At 39.5% G+C, this 12,344-nt stretch overlaps 1 protein-coding gene across 1 annotated transcript in view; it reads left to right on the forward strand.

The window, feature by feature from the left end:
- Nucleotides 1-12,344, forward strand: part of LOC126473225 (Werner syndrome ATP-dependent helicase-like) — a 226,536-nt gene that overhangs the window by 19,208 nt on the left and 194,984 nt on the right. The window lies entirely within an intron of this gene.

Consider the following 12,344-nt stretch of genomic DNA (forward strand, 5'->3'; position numbering starts at 1 on the left):
ATATTTATTTTGTCTTCTTTTGTAAAGGCATTTCAGAAGGCTGTGTGTAGTAACTCTGCTTTGACAGCACTGTCTTCATAGTATCTCCATTGCTGTTGTGCAGAGAAGACATTGTGTCTTGCCATTAACTTACTTCACATTCGATCAGAATCTCCTTGGATTTTCTGTCAGGTTTCGAGACAAAGTTTCATTGTGGAAACTATTATAAGCATCTCACATTGAGGTCCGCCCTAAATTTCAAGCTTCTGTAAAAGACTGGCAATCTTGGGGATTTTACATCTGTTTAAATTTGGCATGTTTGTTTCATTGTGTCTGCAACAGTGTTGTGACCTGTTTGTGTACAAAGGAGGATCAGCTCCATTGTTTGTTAATTTATTTGGTATAAATCTCTCAATTGCTGCCAGTACTATTTCTTTGAATTCAAGCCACATCTGGTCTACACTTATATTGTTAATTTGGAAATAGTGGAGATTGTCTCTCAGGAAGGTGTCAAGTGTATTTTTATCTGCTTTTTTGAATAGGTATATTTTTCATTTATTTTTGGATGATTTGGGGCTTACAATATTCAATCTCACTATGACAACCCTGCAGTCACTAAGCCCTTTTGATGCTCGTTATGAACTCAGGATTATTTGTTGCTAAGAGGTCAAGTGTGTTTTCACAGCCATTTACTATTCGCATGGGCTCATGAACTAATTGCTCGAATTAATTTTCAGATGAACTTTCCTCCGGCTTTAGCCAGCTTTCAGTGCCTGTAACGATTTGAGCATCAGTGCTTTCTATTAGTGCTTGGAGCTCAGGTACTTTCCCAACACAGCTACGACAATTTACAACTGTTATACCAATGGTTCCTGTACCTACGTTCTTCCTGTTTTCCTGAGATCCTGTAACCTAAAAAAACTGCCCAGTCCACGCCACACTGCCCCTGCTACCTGTGTAGCCACCTCATGTGTATAGTGGACTCCTCACCTATTCAGTGGAACCCAACTACCTTTTGGCACAAGTCAAGGAATCTGTAGCCTACACAGTCACAGAACCGTCTGAGCCTCTGATTCAGACCCTCCTCTTGGCTCTGTACCAGAGGTCTTCGATCGGTCCTGTGGACTTTGCTGCAAATGGTCAGCTCTGCTTTCATCTCACAAGCAAGGCTGGCAGCCTTTACCACTTCTGTTAGCCGCTCAAAACCAGAGGCAATCTCTTCTGGTCCAAAGCAACATACGTCATTGGTACCGATGTGAGCCACCAGCTGCAGTTGGTAGCACTCTGTGCTCTTCATGTCATCTGGGAGGACCCATTCCACATCTGGAATGGCTCCACCCAGAATGCACAGGGAGTGCACACTGGTTTTCTTCCCCTTCTTGGCAGCCATGTCCCAAAGGAGCCCCATAAAGTGCCTAATGTTGGAGCTTCCAAATATCAATAATCCCACCCTCTGTGATTGTCCAGATCTTGCAGGCTGAGAGGTTTCCTCTGAAACAGGACAGGCAACGGCATCTGGCGAGTGACAGTGTCAGCCACAGACAGCACGTGGCACCTGGTTGTCAGACTAACTGGGGAGGCCTTACGTGCGGTTGCCAGGGAAGTCTTTTGCCGTGTGCTACACCCTGCTGCTGCCTGTTTACAAAAATGTTCTCAATAATCTGACATGCTTTGCTCAGCCTGTAGCTAAAAATTTGTTTATTGGTCCCCTTTCTTAATCTTTAAATAAATTATTATGTAGAACAAAAGCATTGTCGTCCACAAAGAAGCATGGAATATTCGTTTGGCTATTTTGTAGTGGCTTTTCACTAGGCAAGTTCAGCTCATTATTTTGCAATTATTTCCATAGGTACAAATAGAAAAAAAAAACTTCATCAGAAATGCTTCCTTGGCAACCAATATTGGCAAACAAGAAACAATAAGATGCAACACACAAAACAATCATGTTGAAATATACTTCAGTATAGGAAGGTCATTGCTTACTCCATTCCTGATAAAATTTGGAGGATGGAATTATGTTTTTATATATCAACATTTTTCACATGATGACAAATAATTATACAAATGCAACGAAACTATTTCAAAATTCTAGTTATAGTTGTAATATTCATTTCCAGTGTTTCAACACCTTTATTGGCCAGTCTCTTCCATCAGTGGTTCCAATGCAATTGGGAAAATTCCATTTACTTTTGAACTAATGTGCTACCTGTGCCACTGTTTCTACATTGGAAGGCATCTATCAATAACAAAGAACAATTTTAAACCTAGTAGTGCTCCATATGGGTTTTTTTTTTTTTTTTTTTTTTTTTTTTTTTTTCATACCATAACACTGAGGAAAGACATATCAGTGCAGCAGGAAATTGCAACCTTTCTGTGGAACGAAGGCTTAATTGGGTGCCTGATGGTGAGAGCATGGACAAAGATGAATCAATGACAATACCATGCCACTGTATAAATCTCACATCCCAGATTCCTCTGTGCCAAAACAACATTACCAATCCAGAGCAAGTTGCTTATGGTTTGATGATGAAACTCAATGGAAAAATGGTTTTCATGAGATAAAACCTTCATTTATGTGTACCATATTGCTGCCAAGCACAGAAAGTACTGTCGGCATACAACAGTGCACTAGAGCATTTGATCAGACAAATCCTTGTCAAAACCAGTATAGGTTTATATGAGATAGAAATCACTACATCACATTCACATTCCAAAACAAATTCTATAATTTTTATGGACAACATGTTAGATACACTTGTACCTGGCCATCTCCTTCACTGCCACACATATGCAGTTCCCAGTTCCCAGTCCTCATCACTGTCAGTTGCTTCCTGGATCAGTGATGCTGAGCTACACCAGAATATCTACGTATATGCCTACAAGCAACACAGCACCTCCTCAGTCGAATCATAAAGTTCCACCAGTTCCTCCTGAAGACTCAGACTGCTTGCCATTGCCACAATTTATCCACACATTCTCATCATAGTAACCAGATACTACAAACAGTAATTGTACCCCTGAGGATGCTTAATTTTCCAAAATTAATATGTTACATTTTACTAAAAATGTATACAGTTGCTACTTATGTTGTTTTCTATTTCATGAATAAATTTAATATTACTAAACACTACAAAAAAGTGTAATCTTACCTTAACATATTCCTGTAGACTTCAAATTATACCTGACCGAACTTCAGGTACAATCTTGCAGATGAGTTGTTTTGATATTTTAAAGGTGTACATTAAGCTGTCATATGAATTCCCAGTACCTAAATACCTGAGAGTGACGATTAATATTATTGCCGTAGTTATAGCTCTCCTAAAAGAGGTTTCACTTTTGGAAATTTTAGGGCCTATGTAATTCAATAGCAATTCAAAATCTGTAGGTTTTATTTGGAAAAAGTTATGAAATAGGCCATTTTCCAATTCAAGCTTATGTGTAAATTGAAGGTGGAGGGGGGAGGAGAAAGGAAAGGAAAAGGACTATTGATGTCAGCTGCATTCCCCCTCCCCGTACACCTTTGTTTTACATGTAATTTATCACAGCTGTGGGTTCCACATTGGGACATGTCCAAAAGAACAGATACCATTGTTTGTTGTTGTGGTCTTCAGTCCTGAGACTGGTTTGATGCAGCTCTCCATGCTACTCTATCCTGTGCAAGCTTTTTCATCTCCCAGTACCTACTGCAACCTACATCCTTCTGAATCTGCTTAGTGTATCCATCTCGTGGTCTCCCTCTACGATTTTTACCCTCCACGCTGCCCTCCAATACTAAATTGGTGATCCCTTGATGCCTCAGAACATGCCCTACCAACCGATCCCTTCTTCTGGTCAAGTTGTGCCACAAACTTCTCTTCTCCCCAATCCTATTCAATACTTCCTCATTAGTTACATGATCTACCCATCTAATCTTCAGCATTCTTCTGTAGCACCACATTTCGAAAGCTTCTATTCTCTTCTTGTCTAAACTATTTATCGTCCATGTTTCACTTCCATACATGGCTACACTCCATACGAATACTTTCAGAAATGACTTCCTGACACTTAAATCAATACTGGATGTTAACAAATTTCTCTTCTTCAGAAACGCTTTCCTTGCCATTGCCAGTCTACATTTTATATCCTCTCTACTTCGACCATCATCAGTTATTTTGCTCCCCAAATAGCAAAACTCCTTTACTACTTTAAGTGCCTCATTTCCTAATCTAATTCCCTCAGCATCACCCGACTTAATTAGACTACATTCCATTATCCTTGTTTTGCTTTTGTTGATGTTCATCTTATATCCTCCTTTCAAGACACTGTCCATTCCATTCAACTGCTCTTCCAAGTCCTTTGCTGTCTCTGACAGAATTACAATGTCATCGGCGAACCTCAAAGTTTTTATCTCTTCTCCATGAATTTTAATACCTACTCCGAATTTTTCTTTTGTTTCCTTTACTGCTTGCTCAATATACAGATTGAACAACATCGGGGAGAGGCTACAACCCTGTCTTACTCCCTTCCCAACCACTGCTTCCCTTTCATGTCCCTCGACTCTTATAACTGCCATCTGGTTTCTGTACAAATTGTAAATAGCCTTTCGCTCCCTGTATTTTACCCCTGCCACCTTTAGAATTTGAAAGAGAGTATTCCAGTCAACATTGTCAAAAGCTTTCTCTAAGTCTACAAATGCTAGAAACGTAGGTTTGCCTTTCCTTAATCTTTCTTCTAAGATAAGTCGTAAGGTCAGTATTGCCTCACGTGTTCCAGTGTTTCTACGGAATCCAAACTGATCTTCCCCGAGGTTGGCTTCTACTAGTTTTTCCATTCGTCTGTAAAGAATTCGTGTTAGTATTTTGCAGCTGTGACTTATTAAGCTGATAGTTCGGTAATTTTCACATCTGTCAACACCTGCTTTCTTTGGGATTGGAATTATTATATTCTTCTTGAAGTCTGAGGGTATTTCGCCTGTTTCATACATCTTGCTCACCAGATGGTAGAGTTTTGTCAGGACTGGCTCTCCCACGGCCGTCAGTAGTTCCAATGGAATATTGTCTACTCCGGGGCCCTTGTTTCGACTCAGGTCTTTCAGTGCTCTGTCAAACTCTTCACGCAGTATCATATCTCCCATTTCATCTTCATCTACATCCTCTTCCATTTCCATAATATTGTCCTCAAGTACATCACCCTTGTATAGACCCTCTATATACTCCTTCCACCTTTCTGCTTTCCCTTCTTTGCTTAGAACTGGGTTTCCATCTGAGCTCTTGATATTCATACAAGTCGTTCTCTTATCTCCAAAGGTCTCTTTAATTTTCCTGTAGGCGGTATCTATCTTACCCCTAGTGAGATAGGCCTCTACATCCTTACATTTGTCCTCTAGCCATCCCTGCTTAGCCATTTTGCACTTCCTGTCGATCTCATTTTTGAGACGTTTGTATTCCTTTTTGCCTGTTTCACTTACTGCATTTTTATATTTTCTCCTTTCATCAATTAAATTCAATATTTCTTCTGTTACCCAAGGATTTCTACTAGCCCTCGTCTTTTTACCTACTTGATCCTCTGCTGCCTTCACTACTTCATCCCTCAAAGCTACCCATTCTTCTTCTACTGTATTTATTTCCCCCATTCCTGTCAATTGCTCCCTTATGCTCTCCCTGAATCTCTGTACAACCTCTGGTTCTTTTAGTTTATCCAGGTCCCATCTCCTTAAATTCCCACCTTTTTGCAGTTTCTTCAGTTTTAATCTACAGGTCATAACCAATAGATTGTGGTCAGAGTCCACATCTGCCCCTGGAAATGTCTTACAATTTAAAACCTGGTTCCTAAATCTCTATCTTACCATTATATAATCTATCTGATACCTTTTAGTATCTCCAGGGTTCTTCCATGTATACAACCTTCTTTCATGATTCTTAAACCAAGTGTTAGCTATGATTATGTTGTGCTCTGTGCAAAATTCTACCAGGCGGCTTCCTCTTTCATTTCTGTCCCCCAATCCATATTCACCTACTATGTTTCCTTCTCTCCCTTTTCCTACACTCGAATTCCAGTCACCCATGACTATTAAATTTTCGTCTCCCTTCACAATCTGAATAATTTCTTTTATTTCATCATACATTTCTTCAATTTCTTCGTCATCTGCAGAGCTAGTTGGCATATAAACTTGTACTACTGTAGTAGGTGTGGGCTTCGTATCTATCTTGGCCACAATAATGCGTTCACTATGCTGTTTGTAGTAGCTTACCCGCATTCCTATTTTCCTATTCATTATTAAACCTACTCCTGCATTACCCCTATTTGATTTTGTGTTTATAACCCTGTAGTCACCTGACCAGAAGTCTTGTTCCTCCTGCCACCGAACTTCACTAATTCCCACTATATCTAACTTCAACCTATCCATTTCCCTTTTTAAATTTTCTAACCTACCTGCCCGATTAAGGGATCTGACATTCCACGCTCCGATCCGTAGAACGCCAGTTTTCTTTCTCCTGATAACGACATCCTCTTGAGTAGTCCCCGCCCGGAGATCCGAATGGGGGACTATTTTACCTCCGGAATATTTTACCCAAGAGGACGCCATCATCATGTAATCATACAGTAAAGCTGCATGCCCTCGGGAAAAATTTTGTAATTCTTAAAGTCTTCACTTTGTAAAATTCATAAATGGTTTTTATCATCTCCAGTCCTGTATCACAAGTCTTTTGTGTGTGTTGTATAGCTCAGTTCGTGCAGCTTGCAGTGCCACTTATGATTTTCTGAAGATATGACTCAGCAGCATTGCTACCCATAGCTCATGATCTGAAGGTGTTGAGGGGATGAGTTTTAACAAATTCTGGTGAAGAGACAATTGCTGAATCTGCATTGAATAGTGAACAGCTGCCTACAGAAATCAAAATTGAAGACACTTAACCTAATACATCAAAGGAAAAAATATGCAACCGTAAATTAAAGTGGACATGATCAAAAATGGCAAATCAGCTACCAGCAGAAGATAAATATGAAGAACTGACCGACATTGTGTTGAGTAATCTGGCAGTGTACTACTTTGAATGTTGTGATAAGCATTTTTGGAATGTTATTCCAGAGCAAACAAATCTCTATCATGTGTAAAATAAGCCCGCACATATGAATGAAATTCTTTTCTTTGTGGACCATGAAATTCCAGTGGGTACATCCAAGTTACCACAAACCAGGATATACTGGAGTAGGCTACTTGATATGCCTCTTATTGCTAATTCTCGGGATAGGTATTTCAATTACAAAACAATTTACACATTGTAAATAATTTAGATGTCCATGATTGGAGTGATAAACTGTGGAAAGTAAGGCCTGTAGATAATTCTTTAGAGAAACAAATCTCACACATGGTCACACTCTAAACATTTCTCAAATGACTAGCAGATGATCACATTCTCTGGCAGATGGGGCATGAGAACATACATTTCACCTAAGCCTTGGGCTAAAAAATTGTATTTTTCAGATTGTCTAGCTCTTGGTTTCACTATTTATACTGGGAAAGGAACAGTGCCTGAACCTGAACTGGTAAAAAAAATAGATTTAGGTGCAGGTTCAGTTAAGTTATTGACTGTGACAGTTCCAAAAAATGGACAGCATTTAATACACATTGATAGACTTATTTTATTTTATTTATTTTGTATACAGGGAATAAGTCAACTGAGCTGTCTGTTAGATAACAGTTTATAACAAAGAGGGACCACCATGAAGAATAGGACTGATGAGGTGGCTTCAAAATTTAAAGTTGATCATGGCCTGAATAGAGGGGAATGGGATCAGTATGTGAGACAGTACAAAATGCTATGTGTCTTTAAATGAGAAGATAACAAGTCTGTTATTCTGTTCACTTCCTATGTTGGAAGTGAGCCACAGGGTTCTTGTAAGTGATTTTCAAGTGTTCAGAAGAAATATCAAAGTGGAAAATCCATGTTGGAATAATGACAATATTATGAAAAGGATAGATTGCTACTCACAATATAGTGTAGATGTCGAGTCACAGACAGGGAGTCTTTTTGTTGTACCTATCTGTGACTAACATCTCCTCTATATGGTGAGTAGCAATCTATCTGTTTCATAATTTTGTCAGAAAAATATTGATAGTCCAAAACCAGCTATTGTAAAAAGCTCCAGTTGTAACACTGTTGGCTTTGATCTGTGTGACAGGTTCGTGGCTCACTGTATTACAGGTCAAACACCAGAACAAAGAAGTGGCCGCTTACACTTTTTAACCATGCTACTGATTTAGTTATTCTTCATTTTTGGATTATGTAGAAAAGATCTTAATCAAAGGAAGGAGTACCAGAATGTAAAAGACTGTCCTCAATCAAGTTTAGATTGAATTTGACTGATTATCTAATGAAGTCTTCTCTTCAGAGAATTAACACAAACAAAAATCTTCGTATTAGTTATAAAATAGTTTTTCTTCTACTGGTTAAGACCATAAATTCACTTAGGTGTACCTTCCATACTTTATAAAACATAAAAAATAAAAACTAAAACAGTGGAATTTAGAATGTAACGGTGTGTAACAACAATAAAACGAATAATGAAAACATTTTTTTTCACTTATTTTATCACTGTCACTGAAGAGGTTAAGGCTGGATATTAATTTATTTTCACATTACACTTTCTACTTTCTAAAAGAGAGATTGTCCACCAGCATCAATTCTTCTTCTTCCTTTTTGATTATCAGCATCTTGCAGTAAAATAAGTGCTGCACATGCCCTGTAATGGCTGCTAAATCCTCTTGATCCTCCATAATATCAGCTGGTGAAATTGTAATTAAAATGTTAGTTTATAACAACAACAAAATGGGAGCAACCTCAACATGGTATCAGAGTTAACTGCGATTCCACATGACTGAATTCCTTACTGACAACCCCTAAGTTTAGTGTGCATGACAGACCGAACACCAATGTGTTGGCGACCCAACATTCAGCTAAATCCATTGCCTGTCACTTGTTAGCCTGTGTTCGTCTAGTGAGTATTCACTTTTACTTGTAATTTGTGGTCCACATATAAGTTAGTGACCTTTCAGACATTATTTCATGAGCCTGGCACAAAAGTTCTGAGAGACTTTGTGTAAATGCATTTTGTTCTCAGGAACACCAAAAACCCATTGTCGTATTCTTTTTTTATGTCTAGGTACTCCTTAAGAAGTTACGAATTACTCTTGGGGCTTCATAGTGTGCTTGTTTCCAGGTGCACAAAAACATCAACCATTGCTTTAATGGAAGCCAGATCCCATTGGTGATGGGACAGTCAACTGATTTTAACAACTGATTGGCCAGTCAATTGTTATCTCATTTAGCTGGTATTTTTAGTCAAACGAAATTAGTCTTTGCAGCCACATCAGCTGTATGGATGTTTCTGACATACTCACTGAGTTTGAGTTGTACACCTACTGTGGAACAAATGACTGACACAGCTCCCTGATGGTTATGTCTGTTATATGACCACTTTCACTCAGTCTAGGATTGAGTGATTTCACTTACATATTGTTTCAGTCTTCACATTTATAGATGAACCCTGACTAGGGTTGCCAACTTTTTTTAGAGACAAATAATGTATCTTATTGCAAGGTAAGGTGAATAAAAAGTATTTTCTTGAAAATGTAAGTGTATTGGGATGGAAATGTCATTTTATGTGTTTCACCTTAAGGAACTCTCAGCAGACTATTGTTGGATACTGCACGAGCTGTGAATGCCAAAAGATGTGTTGAGAGCTGCTTTATATGAGCAGAAGGTTACTACTTACATTAATCTTCCCTCCCCTCCCTTTCCTCATCCTACTCCTTCTCCGGCAATTTGTGTGTCTGTCGCGCAGAATGGAGTGTAGCTTGCCTTCTGGTTCGTCAGGATAGCAGCTGAATACAGAAGGTGACAAGTGCCTGCTGGTAAAGGGCAGCTACAGCCAGTGGACAATAAATGCCACCTCTCCACTGAATCTGCTGCCCTGGGCAGTAATACAGACACTTCCCTCCCAGTGATCCAGAGGGGTGTGATCCTGGATGGTGTCAGACCATTTACAGTATGGCTAAACATAGGCTTAACTGTGAAACTGAAGTACCAATATATGAATGTGAATATACTTCTTCACTCTCATACTTGCTACATCTTGAAGATTGTAGAATGTAAACGGCTTTGTGTGCAGTTGTATGACATGTATGAACATAATTGGTATCGTGGTTTTCTGCACAGTACGCTAGTAAATGGCTGAATAAATGCTTAAGAGCAGTTCTTTATCAGTACACCAGTGTACATGTTGGCACAGAACCAGCTAAGTGAAAAATCTGTGCAGTTCGCATATTTTTTTATACATTACAGCTGACGTTGGAATTTTCCTTTGTGTGAGATTGTATGTACAAGATTCATGTGCCAGTTTGTAAATATAGATTGGCATATTTTACTGTTTGCTAAATTCTAAATAATGTTTCATTGATTGTATCAATACCCATTGGTATTGCGATATATTTTGAAATTTTGAACGTTTGTGAGTGCCACAGTAAACACGTATTGTTGTTGTCATTTGTTGGATTAAACTTATCTGCACTCTTTTAAATTTTTGAGAACAGTAAGCCTATGCTTGTTCAAAACAATCTTTGTCTAATTTTACTGCATAATTATATGAGAAATAGGTCATTTCTGAGAATTTTCGAACACTTACAAAGCTGAAACTTCCTGGCAGATTAAAACTGTGTGCCTGACCAAGACTCGAACTCGGGACCTTTGCATTTCGCGGGCAAGTGCTCTACCATCTGAGCTACCGAAGCACGACTCACGCCCAGTAGTCACAGCTTTACTTCTGCCAGTACCTCGTCTCCTACCTTCCAAAGTTTACAGAAGCTCTCCTGCGAACCTTGCAGAACTAGCACTCCTGAAAGAAAGGATATTGCGGAGACATGGCTTAGCCACAGCCTGGGGGCTGTTTCCAGAATGAGATTTTCACTCTGCAGCGGAGTGTGCGCTGATATGAAACTTCCTGGCAGATTAAAACTGTGTGCTCGACCGAGACTCGAACTCGGGACCTTTGCCTTTCGCGGGCAAGTGCTCTACCATCTGAGCTACCGAAGCATGACTCACGCCTGGTACTCACAGCTTTACTTCTGCCAGTACCTCGTCTCCTACCTTCCACACTTTACACAAGCTCTCCTGGCAGAAGTAAAGCTGTGAGTACCGGGCGTGAGTCGTGCTTCGGTAGCTCAGATGGTAGAGCACTTGCCCGCGAAAGGCAAAGGTCCCGAGTTCGAGTCTCGGTCGGGCACACAGTTTTCATCTGCCAGGAAGTTTCATATCAGCGCACACTCGGCTGCAGAGTGAAAATCTCATTCTGGACTTACAAACCTGTATTTTCATAAGTTACTGGTATGAGTGTTTTTAATATGTAACTTATTTTGTAGCAAATCAGCATTTGTGTGTCACAGTTACTGCCAAAAGAATACTTCACCTCAGAATTTCATTTTATATCAATGCAGATAAATGCGCATTTTGAGAATTTTTGGGAGCTCCCATTTTCTTATGCATAGTCTAACTTGCAGTAAATTGGCAATTGGGGGTTTTAATTGCTGTAGCAGATATTCTAACCAGCATGTTGTGTTACAGCTGGTTTCCCTTAAAAAGGAGTAGTCCTTTATATTATCTATAATTATCGTAAATTAACTCTGTTTTCGAGCTTGCTAACAACTATAATCAACCTCAAAAGTTTTAGGAAAATAGTAATTTTTACCGCAGGTTTTTTCTGCTGCTTTAATAGAAAATTCATTTTGTGTATTTGCTTCAATTATTATAGGGAATTAGTAACTTTTTAGCTCAATAGATTAAAAGATAATCAGTGGACTTAATTTAAAATCATTTGTTCAGTGTCCTGTAACAGTGCACCAGCTAAAATGCAGCCCTACCGTGAATGCTGTTCTCTTATACAGAATGAGTTGATTGACAGTTGCTGAGAGTCATCGTGTTGGAAGAGCTCTCGAGAGTCATGTACCAGTGGTACCACCATCTGTCATTACTTGTCCAGTTGACTGCGAATGGCATTCCAGGCATCCTATATATGATGGATGGGGAGCATGGAGGACTCAGGGCATTGATTGTACCAATCTCTCTAACAAGTTTAAGGTGCTGTGTCAAACTGAAACTGAGCCCATGGGACTCACTTCACCTGTTTTGGGGAAATGTGGTTTGTCTGGTGTCAGCATGAGGCAAATGCAAAAGGGTAGGGGGTCTATTAATCGTTGGTAGTTAAAGTGTACGGTAAGTGATAGTGCCTCTTAGGGCAATTACAGCAAGGGACCAGAAGGACACCATGTGCACCCAGTGTTTATGCCTGGGGGCCTCATTCGTCGTGTTGAAGAGGCTGTTCCGGCAGCC

This window comes from Schistocerca serialis, chromosome 4 (genome assembly GCF_023864345.2).
Source record: "Schistocerca serialis cubense isolate TAMUIC-IGC-003099 chromosome 4, iqSchSeri2.2, whole genome shotgun sequence".
In the NCBI taxonomy this organism is placed as follows: domain Eukaryota; kingdom Metazoa; phylum Arthropoda; class Insecta; order Orthoptera; family Acrididae; genus Schistocerca; species Schistocerca serialis.